General features: G+C 46.0%; 1 pseudogene; it reads right to left on the bottom strand.

Moving 5' to 3' along the window:
- The window catches only part of LOC135527408 (histone-lysine N-methyltransferase PRDM16-like), a 472536-nt pseudogene that overhangs the window by 28614 nt on the left and 423333 nt on the right, over window positions 1–20589 (bottom strand).

Genomic DNA, 20589 nt, shown 5'->3' with positions numbered 1-20589 from the left:
TAGATAAATGCCTCAGCCACCACCCCACAACTTTAGAGGAGGAATCACTGTAGGTCCATCAGTTTTATCTGGTAGATAAATGCCTCAGCCACCACCCCACAACTTTTGAGCGAAGAAACACCCAGTCCAGCTCTATCTGCCCCCCATACACACTTTTCTACTGTTTCTGCCCCTTACAATCTCTTCCGCTGTCCCAGTCCCCTGTGCCCCATACACACATCTCCAGCTATCTCAATCTTCACCCAACCTCACAAACTAGACAGTGTCCAGAGGAGAAAAACACAATAGAGTGAGACAAGTGACTAGATCAACTTGACTTAGTTCACAAAAACTTTGTGGGGAGGAGACGCATTAGTGCACAGATAGGCATACACACAGCTGTGTGTCTCTGTTCAGTGGGGGGGAGTGATGTGTGTGTGCGTACATGTATGTGTGTGCATGCGCGTGTGTGTGCATGCCTGCGTGCACATTTGTGCATGCATGCCAGTGTCTACGTGCCTGCATGTGAGCGTGTGTGTGTCTGTAACGGACAGAAAACAGAGCACTTATTTTGAATTACAGATATTAAAATGCCAGGCTTGCATATTCTGGATGGTTCTGCACTGTTGATCGCAGATGGCAGAGGGGATAAATTACCCTTGAGCTCTGTTGGCTTTTATGTCTCTTGTCTACTGACCAGGGAAGAGGGAGGGTGGGAGACATGAAAGAGAGAGACAAAGATTGAAAGAGAGAGAAATAAAGACAGAGAGAGAATAGACAGAGACAAAGAAAAAGAGTGCGATGGGGAGAAAGTCAGAGGAGCGGGAGAAGAAAAGTAGAAAAACAAGCAGCCCTCTGTTATTGGCATGAAGACGGGTTAGCGAAATCAAGGAGGAATAATTACTTGACATCTAAAGAATCCAACTTGTTTGCCTTATTGGCTTATTGGAGAAGACAGCTTGCATATTTCCCCCCACACATCTGTCAAAGCTGCTGCCTTGGAACCTGGGTCGTATTTATTAGACACTGAAGAAAACGGACTGAAACAGGGAGGGACTATAAGAAACACGTCCAGTAAGAAACACTTGTTTTCATTTCCGGGTGCAAAACATTCGCTGCAGTGTGCATTAATGAACACGACCCTGCCTAAGCACTAGCCTCTAGCGCTACCTGAAACTGCAGGGCCATAGACTATATTAATGAACACAACTCTGCCTCAGCACTAGCCTCTAGCGCTACCTGAAACTGCAGGGCCATAGACTATATTAATGAACACGACCCTGCCTCAGCACTAGCCTCTAGCGCTACCTGAAACTGCAGGGCCATAGACTATAGGCTGGTGATGCTTTAGTCTGTGGAGGAGAGGAGAGCAGGCCAGAAGCTCTGGTAAACCTGGCCTTGGTTATAGCGGAATAGCCTGGGCAGTTTATTTCAGTTGAGGTGAAATGAGCGTTGAGAACAGGCAGAGTAGAGGAGGGGGCACTGGGGGCTGTGCTTACTGTACTGTACTGGACTCCCCCTAAAGCCTGTTTGAGCAACATCTGACAGGGGAGCAGAGTTAGTTCTGTCAGGAAGGCAGAGTGACACCCTAATAACTGTATAGTCTACTCCCTAGAAGCCAATCCAAATGTTCATCGAAAACAATCAATGTGAGTTAAAGGTATTTGGGTGTTGATGTCGTAAGGAAACGGAAGTGATTCTGTGAACAACACTCATGTAATGATGAGTAACTTTAAGACGCCCTGATACCTTGGCTTTAACTCCACCGACAGGGGTGTGTGTGTGTATTTGCATGTGTGTGTTCCCCCTACCTCTTGTCTATGGAGCTGGATGCCTGGTTCATCTCGCTGTTGGAAATGAAGTTGTGGATTTCCGAGAAGTAAGAGTCGTCTTTCTCATCTAATAGTGCATGGTGATCTGGCTCGGAGTTGGGAGAGGAAATGTTGTTTCCTAGGTTGGAGAGGATCCCAGAGTGTTGACTCACTGTTAGCAAGGTGCACACACACACACACACACACACACACACACACACACACACACACACACACACACACACACACACACACACACACACACACACACACACACACATACACATGCACATACACACACACACACACCCGTTAGTAACAGCATATAAAGCTATAATCAACATCAGGATTAGGGAACTACACTCGATGAGATGCGTAACGTGTTTAGTTAAAGTCTACTCACCCCTTGCACAGTTGTTACATTTTGCAGCCTTAAAAAAACTAAAAAGGGATTACATTAGATTTTTTTTCCTTCACATCAAGTGAAAGAAAAAGTATAGCACATTGTCGTTCTTGTGTATGTCTTCACATGCCACAGTTAATATCTGGTTGAAGTAACTTTGGCAGCAATTACAGCGGTAAATCATTTGTAATAACTTTCATTTCCAACATTGAGGTATGCGGTCAGCTGTAGGGCTCAGGAAAGAGGACGCCCCTGCCTTGCATAGTCCCGTGGGACATCTTAACTGGGCATGGGACACAAGCTAAGGCTTGATCACCCTTTAGCTGGCCACCTTTGATGAGGGTGTTTAGTGATTAAAGGCCGAAACACCCACTGATTCGAAGGCACACTACTGAGGATGTGTCCCAAAATTGACATCTTAACCCAGTCTAAGAAATAAACCTCCCATGCCATTCTGTCAACATCACGTCAAATCTCATGTGAGTGCATTCCATCTATTGGCACAATGGACAGTTAACATCTCGTCCCGTGTTTTATGATTCCAACTCTGCATAACACTAAGGGCAACATGCATTTTCTTCAGAAAGTATTCCCACCAGTGGAAGTTACTCAGAGGAGGAAGGGGAGGACCATCCTCCCCTGTGAAAAATCATAAAACATTTAAAAAGTGATCCATTTTAGTTAAAACTGAAGTAAATATATTGTCACCAAATAATTGATTAAAACACTGTTTTGCAGTGAAGGTCTACAGTAGCCTCAACAGCACTCTGTAGGGTAGCACCATGGTGTAGCCGGATGACAGCTAGCTTCTGTCCTCCTCCGTACAGAACCCAGGAGGCTCATGGTCCTCACTCCCTTCCATAGACTTACACAGACTAGTAGAGCTCTTGCAGCATGAATTGACATGTTGTCCACCCAATCAAAGAATCAGATAATTAATCTAGTACTGAAAGCATAAAGTACAGCTAGCTAGCACTGCAGTGCATAAAATGTGGTGAGTAGTTGACTCAAAGAGAGACAAAGACAATAGTTAAACAGTTTTGAACAAATTCCTTTCTTCCAAAATGAAGGAGAAACTTTCAGTTTCATTTACTTAGCTAGCAAATGTAGCTAGCTAGTTTAGCCTACTCAAACATGGCAGCCAGCCACATTGTATTGTGAGAAAACCAATCTATCTAACCAATTTATTTCATCCATTTTGAATTCAAGCTGTAAAACAATGAAATGTTGAATGAGTCAAAGGGTATAACTATTTTCTGAAGGCAGTGTACATGTAACTGCCAAAATAATGGAAATACTTGGTGAATGAGGGTTCTGACAGCTCTTATGGTGCAGGTTGCATTTTCCTGTCATGGTTTAGGTCCACTCAACCCCTTAGAGGGCAAGGCAAACACCAATAAATACACAGCCATTCTGAGTGATCACCTTCAACCTATGGTGAATCATCTCTAACCTGATGGGATGCCTCCAATGTCTCCATCCACAAGGCACCAGCAGTCACTGAATGGTTTGATGAGCATGGGAATTATGTAAACCATATGCCATGGCGATCTCAGTTACCAGATATTAACACAATTGAACATTTATCGGAGATTCTAAGGCAGCGTTATCCACCACCATCAAAAAACACAAAATGAAGGAATTTCTCGTGGAAGAATGTCACATCCGTCCAATAGAGGTCAAGGTGCATTGAAGCTGTTCTGGTGGCTTGTTATGGCCCAGCACCCTATTAAGACACTTTATTTTGTTGTTTCCATTATTATAGCAGTTACTTCCGTTTCCGTTGTTTTTGTCAAAATTGCTTCAAACTGAGTGAATTTGGTTGGGAATCACTGATGGACAGCAATATTCAAACCTTTATAGTCAGGACTGAAACTGGACCTCTTGTTCCAGTCAACACCTCTTAGAAAGCCATTCTGCTGTGTCTTTGGCATTAAAATGTATGGAATTGCCCTGATGAAAAATTCAACTCTATCCCAGAGTTAGGTATTCAGATTAGATTCGATTATTTAGTCACATGTGCAAAGTCGCAGATGTAGTTGCAGTGTACATCTAAGGGGTCTCTTCCTCCTCTTCTGAGGAGGAGTAGCGAGAAGGATCGGAGGACCAAAACGCAGCGTGGTAAGTGTCCATAATTTAATGAAGCAAAATGAACACTGAACAAAACCAATAAACAACAAACGAACAGTCCCGTAAAGGTGAATGACAAACACTAAACAGGAAATAAACACCCATGAAACCCAGGTGGAGAAAGGCTACCAAAGTATGATTCTCAATCAGAGACAACTAACAACACCTGCCTCTGATTGAGAACCATACAAGGCCGAACACAAAAATCAACTTAGAAAACAAACATAGACTGCCCACCCCAACTCACGCCCTGACCATACTAAAACAAAGGAACTAAGGTCAGAATGTTACAGTACAGCGAAATACTTAAGCTCCGAGCTCCCAGAGTGCAGGTGTGAATGAAACAATAATAAGAAAAAGTATTAGGGGGACATGGGGAGGAGACTAGTGGTGGCTATACAGCAGCCTGATGTTCTGGGGGTCGAAGGTATTGGCCAATCTGTTCGTTTTAGCCATGATGCTCCTGTACTGCCCGTGTCTTAGTGATAGAAGCAGGGAGGACAGGCCATGGCTCGGGTGGCTGAGGTCCCTAAAGATCGTCTTGACTTTCCTGTGACACCTGGTGTTGTAGGTGTCCTGGAGGCCAAACAGTGGTGCATTTGGCTGAGCGTACCTCTGGAGTGCCTTGGGGTATTATTCAGAAGGTGTTCCTGTAACTTTTACCTTTCATATGGGTTTTGATCCTAACAAACTCCCCAGTCCTTGCCGCTGACAAGATTATCCGTAACATGATGCTGCCACCACAATACTTGCAAATACAGAAGTTTACCATCATTGCATTCACTCCGCATTACTGGCCGGTATGACAAAGTAAAAAGGTCTATGTTGAAAAATCTATTTATGTTTGCAACAAGGCCCTTATGCAATACGGCAAATAAATTAACTTCAAATAAAAACATCAGGTTTGGGTCAAATGCATCACATCACAGAGTGAAACCCTCTGTATTTTCAAGTAATATGGTGGAAGCATCATGTTATGGGTATGCTTGTCTATCAGGATCAAAATAAATATGATAGGAGCAAAGCTCAGGTCAAAAGGAAAACCTGCATGTCTTCTAAATGCAGAGGTTATTTTTCAGTGGAACAATTACTAAAAATATGATGCCAAAGACACTCACATTCCGAGAGGTTTTGAGTGTTTGAGGGGTCCCATTTAAATCCTGAGTTAAATCTACTTGAAATCAGAGACAAGCTTTACATATTGCTGTCCATAAATGATTCCAACCAAATTTACTGAGCTTGAAGAATTTTGACAAAAACAATGGATATAATGTTGCTTTAACAGTTGTGCAGAGTTGGTAGAATCTTATTCAAAATGATTTACAGCTGTAAGGTGCTTCAACCAAGTATTCAGTGGTGTGAAGACATACACAATCAAGACATTTTCATTTTCTATTTTTTATTCATTTCACTTTGAAAATGTGGAGCAGGTTGTGTATCCAATTTAATCCCCCTTTAGGTTTTATTTAAAGGAAGTAACATGTGACAACTTTGCAAGGGGTGTGTAAACTTTCACTATGCCCTGTAGTTAAAGTGAATGTACTGTATGTACATGTTACTGTAGTCAACATAGTCAATGATATCATTTACAGTACGCTCACCAGCAGTAAAAGAAAATAGGTCAATGGTTTTTTTAGGTGCTTTCTGTCAGGATTTGGCCAGGGTTGTTCCGGTTTTTGGTCACTAGATGCCCCCATTGTGCTTTTTGACCTTTTGCTTTCCCTTGATCCCCATTATTATTTGCACCTGTGCCTCGTTTCCCCTGATTGTATTTAAACCCTTAGTTTCCCTCAGTTCTTTGCTCTGTGTTTGTATGTTAGCACCCAGCCCTAGTATTCTGTGAACTCTTGTTGATCCCGGTGGATGCTCTTGTGGAATTCTGTTTTTTGGTCTTGTTTATTTATTTTTGAGTATCTTTTGAGGCTTTTTATGCTTTACCTACCACCTTGTGGATTTACCTTTTTGTCTTGGAGGATTACCTTGTGGATTACCTTGTTCTTGTGGAATTCCTTTTGAGGTTGTGGAGTTACATGTTTTCCTGAAGGACTTCACTTTTTACCTTATTAAATACACCGTCTCAAGTACTGCTGTGTCTGCCTCATCTTCTGGGTTCAGCCGACTATTCGTGGCTCAGTTGGTTAAGTGACTGTTTCTCACTCCGGAGACCCGGGTTTGTAACCGGGTCCTGACACTTTCAGATCTGGAAATGATGCTTATCTTTTCAATTCATTCGAGGTTATAATGACATATCGCTGAACCTACAAAACAGGTGGCCTTGGACATAAGATGTTTGAAAATATCTGATAAACTTGGTAACACAGCTGATCTAGGGGGAGGGGTTCATTAGGTGAACAGGGACCCACCGGGCAGGTTCTCGTGCTCATGCTTCTTTAGATTTGATGGTATAACACAGCTGATCGAGGGGGAGGGGTTCATTAGGTGAACAGGGACCCACCGGGCAGGTTCTCGTGCTCATGCTTCTTTAGATTTGATGGTATAACACAGCTGATCGAGGGGGAGGGGTTCATTAGGTGAACAGGGACCCACCGGGCAGGTTCTTGTGCTCATGCTTCTTTAGATTTGATGGTATAACACAGCTGATCTAGGCGGAGGGGTTCATTAGGTGAACAGGGACCCACCGGGCAGGTTCTCGTGCTCATGCTTCTTTATGTGGCGGTCCAAGTTGGTCTGCTGGCCGAAACAGCGGTTGCAGAGGTGACACTTGAAGGGCTTCTCCTTGTTGTGGATGTTGCGTACGTGCCGCTGGAGGTTGGAGGAGATGCTGAATGAGCGGTCACAGTATTTACACCTGGGGGGATAGAGAGAGAGAGATTTAATATATTTCTGCATTTGCTTTGGGAATGGAAGATTATAGTGAATCTAACTGAATTGAAAGAGAGAGAGAAATTGAAAAGTATAGAGAGAAAGAGAAAGAACAGGGGAGGAGAGGGAAGCAGAAAGAGAGAGAAATGAGAAGAGAGGTAGAGGGGTAAGACAGGCAGGGAGAAGGGAAGCAGGGAGAGAGTACAGGTAGAGAAAGAAGGAAGGGAGAAGGAGTGAGCTTGGGAGGTAGAGGGGTAAGACAGGCAGGGAGAAGGAGTAGGCTTGGGAGGTAGATGGGTAAGACAGGCAGGGAGAAGGAGTGAGCTTGGGAGGTAGAGGGGTAAGACAGGCAGGGAGAAGGGAGAAGAGTAGGCTTGGGAGGATTGGGAAGGTAGAGGGGTAAGACAGGCAGGCTTGGGGGAGAAGGGACAGGCAGGGAGAAGGGATGCTTGGGATAGAGAGCTTGGGAGGAGAGGGGTATTTACATATATAGGAGAAAGATAAGACAGGCAGGGAGAAGGAGAAGGCTTGGGATAAGGGGGATTTGGGAAGGGAGAAGGAATGAGCTTGGGATAGAGGGTAAGACAGGCAGGGAGAAGGATGAGCTTGGGAGGTAAGGGGGTATAGACACAGGGAGAAGGAGTACATTTCTACAATAGTAAAGGGTTAAGACACAGGGGAAGAGGGACCAGAAGAAAGGAGAGAAATGAAAGTATAGAGGGGTAAGACAGGCAGGGAGAAGGAAGCACAGGTAGAGAAAGAAGGCAGGGAGAAGGATGTAGGCTTGGGAGGTAGAGGGGAGGGAGAAGGGAACAAGTACAGGTAGAGAAACAGGGAGAAGGAGTAGGCTTGGGAGGTAGAGGGGTAAGACAGGCAGGGAGAAGGTATGGGAGGTAGAGGGGTAAGACACAGGGAGAAGGAGTGGGAGCTTGGACAGGTAGAGGTAGAGGTAAGACAGGCAGGGAGAAGGAGTAGGCTTAAAGGTAGAGGGGTAAGACAGGCAGGGAGAATTACAGCTTGGGAGTAAATGGTAAGACAGGCAGGGAGAAGGAGTATGGGATAGAGGGGTAAGACAGGCAGGGAGAAGGGTCACAGGAGGGTAAGACAGGCAGGGAGAAGGAGTAGGCTTGGGAGGTAGATGGGTAAGACAGGCAGGAGAAGGAGTGAGCAAGGGTTTAAGACAGTCAGGGACTAAATGTATAATACACAGATATAGTACAGGTAGAGAAAGATAAATGTATAATACCACCATACCACAATATTACACCACTCAATATCTACAATACTAAATGTATAATACCACCATACCACAATATTACACCACGACATATATACAATACTAAATGTATAATACCACAATATTACACCACTACATTTCTACAATACTAAATGTATAATACCACAATATTACACCACTACATATCTACAATAATAAATGTATAATACCACAATATTACACCACTACATATCTACAATACTAAATGTATAATACCACAATATTACACCACCACATATCTACAATACTAAATGTATAATACTACCAAACCACAATATTACACCGCTAGCCAACAACTAGCCAACCTCCACCGAATTGAACTCCAACTACCCGGTCAACATTCGCGTCGTTCCACAGGTAGTATCACATTTTCATTTCACTTCATTACAGTACAACGGTTTGATTTGTTGATCGTAGCTAGCCAGCTACATAGCCGTCTTGTATCTAAGACAATTGTGTAGTCTAGAGCGATTTTCTAGGTTAGTTGCCAGCTATTGTCGTTCTTCTAACGTAGCTAGCCAGCTAGCCCCGATTAGCAGCACTGTAGTAACTATTACAGTACAACGGTTTGTTTTGTTTGATCGTAGCTAGCTAGCTACATAGCCGTCTTTGTATCTAAGACAATTGTGTAGCCTAGAGCGATTTTCTAGGTTAGCTGGCCAGCTATTGTCGTTCTTCTAACGTAGCTAGCCAGCTAGCCCCGAATAGCAGCACTGTAGTAACTATTACAGTACAACGGTTTGTTTTGTTTGATCGTAGCTAGCTAGCTACATAGCCGTCTTTTGTATCTAAGACAATTGTGTAGCCTAGAGCGATTTTCTAGGTTAGCCAGCCAGCTATTGTCGTTCTTTTAAAGTAACGGAACGCAATCAACCTTGCTAGCTAGCCAGCTAGCCCCCGAATAGCAGCACTGTAGAAACTATTACACTCGACGGAACGACTTGATTAGTGTAGTATCAACATCGCAGCCACTACCAGCTAGCCTACTCCAGCAGTACTGTTTCATTTCAATCATTTTAGTCAATAAGATTCTTGCTACGTAAGCTTAACTTTCTGAACATTCGAGACGTGTAGTCCACTTGTCATTCCAATCTCCTTTGCATTAGCGTAGCCTCTTCTGTACCCTGTTAACTATGTGTCTATCTATCCCTGTTCTCTCCTCTCTGCACAGACCATACAAACGCTCCACACCGCGTGGGCCGCGTCACCCTAATCTGGTGGTCCCAGCGCACGACCCACGTGGAGTTCTGGTCTCCGGTAGCCTCTGGAACTGCCGATCTGCGGCCAACAAGGCAGAGTTCATCTCAGCCTATGCCTCCCTCCAGTCCCTCGACTTCCTGGCACTGACGGAAACATGGATCACCACAGATAACACTGCTACTCCTACTGCTCTCTCTTCGTCCGCCCCGTGTTCTCGCACACTCCCGAGAGCTTCTGGTCAGCGGGGGTGGTGGCACCGGGATCCTCATCTCTCCCAAGTGGTCATTCTCTCTCTCCCCTTACCCATCTATCTATCGCCTCCTTTGAATTCCATGCTGTCACAGTTACCAGCCCTTTCAAGCTTAACATTCTTATCATTTATCGCCTCCAGGTTCCTCGGAGAGTTCATCAATGAGCTTGATGCCTTGATAAGCTCCTTTCCTGAGGACGGCTCACCTCTCACAGTCCTGGGCGACTTTAACCTCCCCACGTCTACCTTTGACTCATTCCTCTCTGCCTCCTTCTTTCCACTCCTCTCCTCTTTTGACCTCACCCTCTCACCTTCCCCCCTACTCACAAGGCAGGCAATACGCTCGACCTCATCTTTACTAGATGCTGTTCTTCCACTAACCTCACTGCAACTCCCTCCAAGTCTCCGACCACTACCTTGTATCCTTTCCTCTCGCTCTCATCCAACACTTCCCACACTGCCCCTACTCGGATGGTATCGCGCCGTCCCAACCTTCGCTCTCTCTCCCCCGCTACTCTTTCCTCTTCCATCCTATCATCTCTTCCCTCTGCTCATACCTTCTCCAACCTTTCTCCTGAGTCTGCCTCCTCAACCCTCCTCTCTTCCCTTTCTGCATCCTTTGACTCTCTATGTCCCCTATCCTCCAGGCCGGCTCGGTCCTCCCCTCCCGCTCCGTGGCTCGATGACTCATTGCGAGCTCACAGAACAGAGCTCCGGGCAGCCGAGCGGAAATGGAGGAAAACTCGCCTCCCTGCGGACCTGGCATCCTTTCACTCCCTCCTCTCTACATTTTCCTCCTCTGTCTCTGCTGCTAAAGCCACTTTCTACCACTCTAAATTCCAAGCATCTGCCTCTAACCCTAGGAAGCTCTTTGCCACCTTCTCCTCCCTCCTGAATCCTCCTCCCCTCCCCCCCTCCTCCCTCTCTGCAGATGACTTCGTCAACCATTTTGAAAAAGAAGGTCGACGACATCCGATCCTCGTTGCTAAGTCAAACGACACCGCTGGTTCTGCTCACACTGCCCTACCCTGTGCTCTGACCTCTTTCTCCCTCTCTCTCCAGATGAAATCTCGCTTCGTGACGGCCGGCCGCCCAACAACCTGCCCGCTCGACCCTATCCCCTCCTCTCTCCTCCAGACCATTTCCGGGGACCTTCTCCCTTACCTCACCTCGCTCATCAACTCATCCCTGACCGCTGGCTACGTCCCTTCCGTCTTCAAGAGAGCGAGAGTTGCACCCTTCTGAAGAAACCTACACTCGATCCCTCCGATGTCAACAACTACAGACCAGTATCCCTTCTTTCTTTTCTCTCCAAAACTCTTGAACGTGCCGTCCTTGGCCAGCTCTCCCGCTATCTCTCTCAGAATGACCTTCTTGATCCAAATCAGTCAGGTTTCAAGACTAGCCATTCAACTGAGACTGCTCTTCTCTGCATCACGGAGGCGCTCCGCACTGCTAAAGCTAACTCTCTCTCCTCTGCTCTCATCCTTCTAGACCTATCGGCTGCCTTCGATACTGTGAACCATCAGATCCTGCTCTCCACCCTCTCCGAGTTGGGCATCTCCGGCGCGGCCCACGCTTGGATTGCGTCCTACCTGACAGGTCGCTCCTACCAGGTGGCGTGGCGAGAATCTGTCTCCTCGCCACGCGCTCTCACCACTGGTGTCCCCCAGGGCTCTGTTCTAGGCCCTCTCCTATTCTCGCTATACACCAAGTCACTTGGCTCTGTCATAACCTCACATGGTCTCTCCTATCATTGCTATGCAGACGACACACAATTAATCTTCTCCTTTCCCCCTTCTGATGACCAGGTGGCGAATCGCATCTCTGCATGTCTGGCAGACATATCAGTGTGGATGACGGATCACCACCTCAAGCTGAACCTCGGCAAGACGGAGCTGCTCTTCCTCCCGGGGAAGGACTGCCCGTTCCATGATCTCGCCATCACGGTTGACAACTCCATTGTGTCCTCCTCCCAGAGCGCTAAGAACCTTGGCGTGATCCTGGACAACACCCTGTCGTTCTCAACCAACATCATGGCGGTGGCCCGTTCCTGTAGGTTCATGCTCTACAACATCCAGAGTACGACCCTGCCTCACACAGGAAGCGGCGCAGGTCCTAATCCAGGCACTTGTCATCTCCCGTCTGGATTACTGCAACTCGCTGCTGGCTGGGCTCCCTGCCTGTGCCATTAAACCCCTACAACTCATCCAGAACGCCGCAGCCCGTCTGGTGTTCAACCTTCCCAAGTTCTCTCACGTCACCCCGCTCCTCCGCTCTCTCCACTGGCTTCCAGTTGAAGCTCGCATCCGCTACAAGACCATGGTGCTTGCCTACGGAGCTGTGAGGGAACGGCACCGCAGTACCTCCAGGCTCTGATCAGGCCCTACACCCAAGCAAGGGCACTGCGTTCATCCACCTCTGGCCTGCTCGCCTCCCTACCATTGAGGAAGTACAGTTCCCGCTCAGCCCAGTCAAAACTGTTCGCTGCTCTGGCCCCCAATGGTGGAACAAACTCCCTCACGACGCCAGGACAGCGGAGTCAATCACCACCTTCCGGAGACACCTGAAACCCCACCTCTTCAAGGAATACCTAGGATAGGATAAGTAATCCTTCTCCCCCCCCCTTAATGATTTAGATGCACTATTGTAAAGTGGCTGTTCCACTGGATGTCAGAAGGTGAATTCACCAATTTGTAAGTCGCTCTGGATAAGAGCGTCTGCTAAATGACTTAAATGTAAATGTAAACTACAATACTACATGTATAATACCACAATATTACACCAATACAATACAAAATGGTGCATCTCCAGGTTTAGCCATCCCTGAGTCCTGGTCTGGTATCTTATACTGTATGTCTGAAGGCATCTCCAGGTTTAGCCATCCCTGAGTCCTGGTCTGGTAACTTATACTGTATGTCTGAAGGCATCTCCAGGGTTAGCCATCCCTGAGTCCTGGTCTGGTATCTTATACTGTATGTCTGAAGGCATCTCCAGGGTTGGACCCTGAGTCCTGGTCTGGTATCTTATACTGTATGTCTGAAGGCATCTCCAGGGTTGGACCCTGAGTCCTGGTCTGGTATCTTATACTGTATGTCTGAAGGCATCTCCAGGGTTGGACCCTGAGGCCTGGTCTGGTAACTTATACTGTATGTCTGAAGGCATCTCCAGGGTTGGACCCTGAGTCCTGGTCTGGTATCTTGTACTGTATGTCTGAAGGCATCTCCAGGGTTGGACCCTGAGTCCTGGTCTGGTAACTTATACTGTATGTCTGAAGGCATCTCCAGGGTTGGACCCTGAGTCCTGGTCTGGTAACTCATACTGTATGTCTGAAGGCATCTCCAGGGTTGGACCCTGAGTCCTGGTCTGGTAACTTATACTGTATGTCTGAAGGCATCTCCAGGGTTAGCCATCCCTGGATGTATCCAGACTTCAAAGAGGACCTACTTTTAGCTGCCCCCTCTTGACATCGTATAGACATTCTGCATAGCGATTCTACACATTTTGCCAGAGGTAGTAGAGGAAATGCTGCTGTTTTAAGCCACATTTTCTGCAATTTTATACATTTTGCCATTGGCCAGAGAAAAGATTTTGACTGAAATAACAAGAGAAAAACTGCTGATGCTCAACCAAATTTAGGAATTGTTACCTTGATATAGACACTATCACCATAGTCAATAACCGGAATGAATGTTGACTGAATGATTTGTTTTGTGCTATTTAATGAAGACAGGACCTGTTCCTATAGAAGAAGTCTATTTTAATTCTTCATGTCTTAACTCATCAACATGCTTTTTGAAAGATTTTTTGTCGATCCAGATGCCCAGACACGATCAATGAGGGCAACATCCATATAACATCAGATACATTTTTAAGGGATTTGGAAAATAACACATCATTTGTTTTACTTTGCTGAAGTACCAATTTAGGTTCAACAAAGGCTTTCTGCTGGGCAATAAAGCAGATTGAAGTTCTAGATACAGGTGAAAGTTATACTTTTTTTTACAGATAAACCAATATTGTTAATGAAAATAACCAGACCAAAATCGATCCCTGTTATGTCTAGAAAATCTAATTGAACACCATCAGTAAATACACACTGTGTTCTCTCCTTTAAATAACTTTCGAACCAGCTACACGCAGCCTGGTCCGGGCCAACTGATGAAAGCCTCTGAATAAGTAATGAATGGCGCATTACCGCCTGAATGGGGTCTTTCAGTGGTCAGGTCGAAGTGGAGCCAATTTCAAAGCATCCGTCTGATAGGATAAAAGATCTCAGGCAGGGAAATGGCTCTACGACAATGAAGCATGAGTGCCTGGCTATGAGGCCCAATTCTCTCTCTCTCCCTCTCTCTGTCTGTCTCTCTCTCTTGGTTGCTGTCTCACTCTCACATACACACACTGTCGCTCTCTCTTGGTTGCTCTTCTCCTCTCTCTGTCGCTGTAGGTCTCTTCTTCTCTCTCTCTCTCTCTCTCTCTCTCTCTCTCTCTCTCTCTCTCTCTCTCTCTCTCTCTCTCTCTCTCTCTCTCTCTCTCTCTCTCTCTCTCTCTCTCTCTCTCTCTCTCTCTCTCTCTCTCTCTCTCTCTCTCTCTCTCTCTCTCTCTCTCTCTCTCTCTCTCTCTCTCTCTCAATTCAATTCAATTCAATTCAAGGGGCTTTTTTGGCATGGGAAACATGTGTTAACATTGCCAAAGCAAGTGAGGTAGATGATATATAAAGTGAATATATAAAGTGAAATAAACAATACAAATTAACAGTGAACATTACACATACAGAAGTTTCAAAACAATAAAGACAATCCAAATGTCATATTATATATATATACAGTGTTTTAACAATGTACAAATGGTTAAAGGACACAAGATAAAATAAATAAGCGCAAATATGGGTTGTATTTCCCTCCCTCCCTCCCTCTCGCTCTCTCTTTATGTAAATTGTGCTCAGGGAATTGGCACTACAGCTCAACAGAGGACAAAGTGCACCCCTTTCGTTTTGTGCCCTCGGGTTAACCAAGTTTCATATACTAGATGGTCCATTTGAAAAATGAGATTGCAGGTTATATTCAAATGTAGAACTGCTTGCCTATCACTGCCACTCTTGCCGTTTCACTGTCAACATGTTCTCATTCTGCACACTGTTTGTTGGACTCCAAGAGATGGGGAAATAGAGAGATGGAGAAACATTCAGCAGAGAGAGAGAGAGAGAAAGAGATAGAGGGACACACGGTTAAAGAGCTAGAGAGAGAGAAAGCGTGGTATTTGTGAGGGTATGTGTGAGCTCTCTGTGGAGTGGCGAGCAGAAGTAGCTGGCAGGACTCTAAGTACTTGATGCTGTTTTGACAAACGGCTTAAGAGCATCTTGAGAAATGAGGGCTGTGAGGTTCAGAGGTCAATCAATGGGCTCTTTGAATGGCTGGGGTCTAAGAGGAAGGAAGCCCCCTCCCTATCTGTGCAGATACTGGGCAGGCGCCAAATGACTGATAATTAACTGGTCTCTATAAATGGAGGCTCTGTTTTCCCCAGGGCACTATTACAACATGACATTGTCCACACATGACAGTGTGTGTGTGTGTGTGTGTGTGTGTGTGTGTGTGTGTGTGTGTGTGTGTGTGTGTGTGTGTGTGTGTGTGTGTGTGTGTGTGTGTATGTGTGTGTCGTTACGAAGGCCTATACAAGGCATGAGTGTGTTTTGATTGCCAAACAAGGAGGAATAAATCAGGTGGGAAGGACGTGATGTCATCATTGGTTGATCGGGTGGAGTAGGCCTCTGTCAGCGGTATAGAGGGATGGAGGAAAGAAGAGGAAGGGCTTACCTGTAGGGCTGCTCCCCTGTGTGTCCGTAAGTGCCTGGTAAGATTAGCTGACCTGGGGAAGATCTTCCCACAGTACCTAGAGAGAGAGCGAGAGAGCGAGAGCGAGAGATGGGGGAAAGGGAAAGTGAGAGAGAGAGATGGGGAGCAAGGAAAGTGAGAGAGAGAGATGGGGGAGCAAGGAAAGTAGAGAGAGAGAGATGGGGAGCGGGGAAGGGGGAGAGAGAGATGGGGGGAGCGGGGAAAGTGAGAGAGAGAGATGGGGGAGTAGAGATGGGGAGAGTGAGAGAGAGAGAGAGAAAGAAATGGGGAGCAGGTAAGGGGGAGAGAGAGATGGGGAGCAGATAAGGGGGAGAGAGAGAGATGGGGGAGCAGGGAGAGAGGGGGAGAGAGAGAGATGGGGGAGCAGAGAGAGAGAGAGAGAGAGAGAGAGAGAGAGAGGGATGGGGAGCGGGGAAAGTGAGCGAGAGAGAGCATGGCTTGAATATCTTATGTTGATCCCATATATTTTTTTTGAAGTTGACAAACTAAACTGTCTGGTGGGTACCTGCAGGTGTAGCGCTCCTTGCCTTAGCGGAGGATGGCATCGGAGAGGGAGGGCGGCGGAGAGAGAGGGCGGCGGAGAGAGAGGGCGGCGGAGAGAGAGGGCGGCGGAGAGAGAGTGCGGAGGAGAGAGGAAGTTGAAAAACTAAACTGTCTGGTGCGTAGACCTGCAGGTGTAGCGCTCCTTGCCTTAGCGGAGGATGGCGGCGGAGAGGGAGGGCGGCGGAGAGAGAGGGCGGCGGAGAGAGAGGCGGCGGAGAGAGGAAGTTGACAAATTAAACTGTCTGGTGGGTACCTACCTGCAGGTGTAGCGCTCCTTGCCTTTGCAGAGGATGGCGTCGGAGAGGGAGGGCGGCGGAGAGAGAGGGCGGCGGAGAGCGGAAGTTGAAAAACTAAACTGTCTGGTGGGTACCTACCTGCAGGTGTAACGCTCCTTGCCTTTGCGGAGGATGGCGTCAGAGAGGGAGGGCGGCGAGCGGAAGTTGAAGAGTGGGTGGGCCGAGTGCTGCAGCAAGTTGGGCGAAGCATCCAGTTTGAGAGCGCCAAAGCTCTCCAGCTTCTCCGTCATGCTCTCCATGGCTGACATCTGAGGTAAAGAAGGTGTACCATGGTAAAGATACTGTAGCTGTAGATAGTGGAAAATGTACAATCACGTTTTAGTAACGAACTTAACTGTTTCTCAACAAATCAAATTGTATTTGTCACATGCGCCAAATCCAACAGGTGTAGACCTAACAGTGAAATGCTTACTTACCTTAACCAACAATGCAGTTCAAGGAATATATTGAAGAAAATATGTACTAAATAAACAAAAGTAAAAGATAAAATAGAAAGTAACACTAAAATAACAATAACGAGGCTATATACAGGGGGCCCGGTACCGAGCCAATGTGTGGGGGTACAGGTTAGTCCAGGTCATTTGTACATGTAGGTAAGGGTAAAGTGACTATGCATAGATAATAAACAGCAAGAAGCAGCAGTCTAAAAATAAGGGGGGGGGGTGCCAATTTAAATAGTCCTGGTGGCCATTTGAGTAATTGTTCGGCAGTCATATGGCTTGGGGCTAGAATCTGTTAAGGAGCCTTTTGGTCCTGGACTTGGCGCTCCGGTATCGCTTGCCATGCGGTAGCAGAGAGAACAGGCTATGACTTGGGTGACTGGAGTCTTTGACCATTTTTGGAACTTCCTCTGACACCGCCTGGTATAGAGGTCTTGGATGGCAGGAAGCGTGCCCTCCACAACTGTCTTAGTGTGTTTGGACCATGATAGTTTGTTGGTGATGTGGACTCCAAGGAACTTGAAACTCTCGAACCATTCCATTGCAGCCCTGTCGATGTTAATGGGGACCTGTTTGGCCCTCCTTTTCCTGCAGTCCACGATCATCTCCTTTGTCTTGCTCACATTGAGGGAGTGGTTGTTGTCCTGGCACCACACTGCTAGGTTTCTGACCTCCTCCCTATAGGCTGTCTCATCATTGTCGGTGATCAGGCAAACCAGTGTTGTGACTTTAGCAAAAAATATATATACCCCTTTTACCCCTGTTCTATTTTCTTATACCTAAAATGGCTATTTACAACGCAACTATGGGTATTCAGACACGGCCCCTGTGTGTGTGTGTGTGTGTGTGTGTGTGTGTGTGTGTGTGTGTGTGTGTGTGTGTGTGTGTGTGTGTGTGTGTGTGTGTGTGTGTGTGTGTACCTGTGGATGGAAGAGAAGCGAATTGGCCCTCAGGAACTTCTCCTTCAAAGCTCCTACAGGGTCCAGTAACTTCCTCTTTTCCACCCTGCTGGACAGCAAGGACAAGGGTTACGTATGAAGGTCAGAGGTCAGCTGTGGTCTACTTCACACAATATATTCCCATGTTAATATCATTGTTATGGGTGTGTGTCGGTGGCAGGGAAGTCAGGAAAAGGAAGTTGGTATAAATGGAGTCGTTTAATAAGTGCTCATAAAACTCCAAAAACCAAAATATACAAAAAAATATATAAAAGTGGGTACAAAACCTGTCGCACACCGACACATGACTTGCACATAACATACAATAAAACAATCTCCGACAAGGACATGAGGGGAAACAGAGGGTTAAATACACAACATGTAATTGATGGGATTGGAACCAGGTGTGAAGGAAGACAAGACAAAACCAATGGAAAATGAAAAATGGATCAGTGATGGCTAGAAGGTCGGTGACGTCGACCTACGAACAAGTCGTGACAATCATTATAATATTGATAATGAAATGTGCCACTAATCATACACTTTGATCCAAGGCAACTTACAGTTAAGGGCACAGTGAGTTCATACATTTTTAATATGTGTATGTGATCCCTGTGGGGATTGAACCTTTAACCTTGACCAATGACTACTATGCACTTGGTGGTGTTCTTGTGTGGACATTGGAACATAGCCCTTTTCTCTTATTTCATGATGGGAAAAGTTGAGTCTGAACACTGACATAGAGATTTGGAAATATTATATTAATATTGTATGTATAGAGGGGTCTGAAATTATTGACAGCATTGATAAAGAAAAGGAAAAATAATAGGAATTATTTGCCCTCAGAACAGGCTCAATTTGTTGGGGCTTGGACACTACAAAGTGTCGAAAGCATTCCACAGGGATGCTGGACCATGTTGCTTCCCACAGTTGTGTCAAGTTGGCTGGATGTCCTACCCTGTTCAAAGGCACTTCAATATTTTGCCTTTCCCATTCACCCTCTGAATGACACACATACACAATCCATGTCTCATTTGTCTCACAACTTAAAACCCTTCTTCAACCTGTCTCCTCCCCTTTCACTTGGATTCACCTGGTCAGTCTGTCATGGAAAGAGCGGGTGTTCTTACATTTTTTCTCCATACTCAAGTGTATATTGTATCCTAAAAATATGGGAAATGACTTTAAACTAATAGATTTGCACAGAGAAAGGGATCTTGTTTAAAGGGAAATTTCACACACTAATTTGGCCTCATTTTGGGGGCATGCTGGGAACTGCACCTGCTGATTTCACCTAGTTTTTATTTGTCTTGCTTCTCAAGACATTCCGGTGGCCATGGCAGGAGCCAAACGTGAGTTGGCTTGGGGGTGTGGTTTGATGTAGGTGTTTCTTGGGTGTGTCCTTGCCACCACCAAGACACACATCCGTCAGAGCCTTGCCCGCAGCTGTCCCCCCCACTCAATCACAACAAACACACCTCAGGTTGGGTTCAATAACTACAGGCAGATGTATGGTGAGATGCCGGAGGAAGCTTTGCATAGGTCAGTAGTCTACAAGGTAATATAAGAAGAATGAAATTGACGAGTTTATGTAGATATTCTAAACTAAGTGTTTTGATAATCTTCAAATGTAGTAACAGGTCGATGTAGAATTAACCCTTTACATCCCGTGTCAAACTCACTCCACAGAGAGCTGAGTGCCTGGGGTTTTTCGCTCTGCACCTTGGTACTTGATTGATGAATTGAGGTCACTAATTAGTAAAGAACTCCACTCACCTGGTTGTCTGGGTCTTAATTGAAAGGACAAAACTAGAACCTGCAGACACTAGGCCCTCCATGGAATGAGTTTGACACCCCTGTTTTACATAATACCATAGAATCAGTGTTCTGCTAATATAACAATGTGAACCTTTCACATTTCATTGTCATTCCCAGCCGATACAGATACTGTGCTTATCTGCATTTTGTCTGGTGGTAATGGGGCTACCTTGGCTAACATGTCAGAGAGGTCATACCTCCCTGTGCGGTGTTTTGTGTACAACAGGAGCTTACTGATCTGGGTGAGGAATACACAGGGGTTCTCTCTCCCCATATTTACTGATACCATTCAATTCAATCATATAAAAAGACAAGTAAAAGTTGTGTCTAGTCAAATTTTAATGTCGAGTGCCAGGTCCCTCTCTATTCAGAGACATCAGTATCAAGCCCATCTGTCAGTCTGGACTTCATCACATCATCTTGCAAGTTTCCATGTGCTGCTCCATAGATGCATCTGTGAACACATACACATATAGTCACTGTTCTATTACCAATGTCAGTTAGGAAAGGTGATATCTGACAAACAAACATATACTATGTTGAAGATTGAACAGGTCAGACTAAACCTACCTAACTCTGGTCTACCCATCGGCGACCGTTGGTGAGCAGACAAAAGGTGAGGCCTTTACGGCGCCCAATTGATAGGTACGGCAGTGTAGATCACCTCCTGGCCACTCAAAGATATGTGTCTGCCAAACACAAACAGAGCACTGACTACATGATCACTGGTGGTTATGATTAGCAGAGTGGAACCAACCTGATCACTGGTGGTTATGATTAGCATGGTGGAACCAACCTGATCGCTGGTGGTTATGATTAGCACGGTGGAA

The sequence above is a fragment of the Oncorhynchus masou genome, chromosome 33 (genome assembly GCF_036934945.1).
Source record: "Oncorhynchus masou masou isolate Uvic2021 chromosome 33, UVic_Omas_1.1, whole genome shotgun sequence".
Lineage (NCBI taxonomy): Eukaryota > Metazoa > Chordata > Actinopteri > Salmoniformes > Salmonidae > Oncorhynchus > Oncorhynchus masou.
The sequence above is the reverse complement of the archived record's forward strand: the minus strand, read 5'-3'. Positions and strand labels throughout refer to the sequence as shown.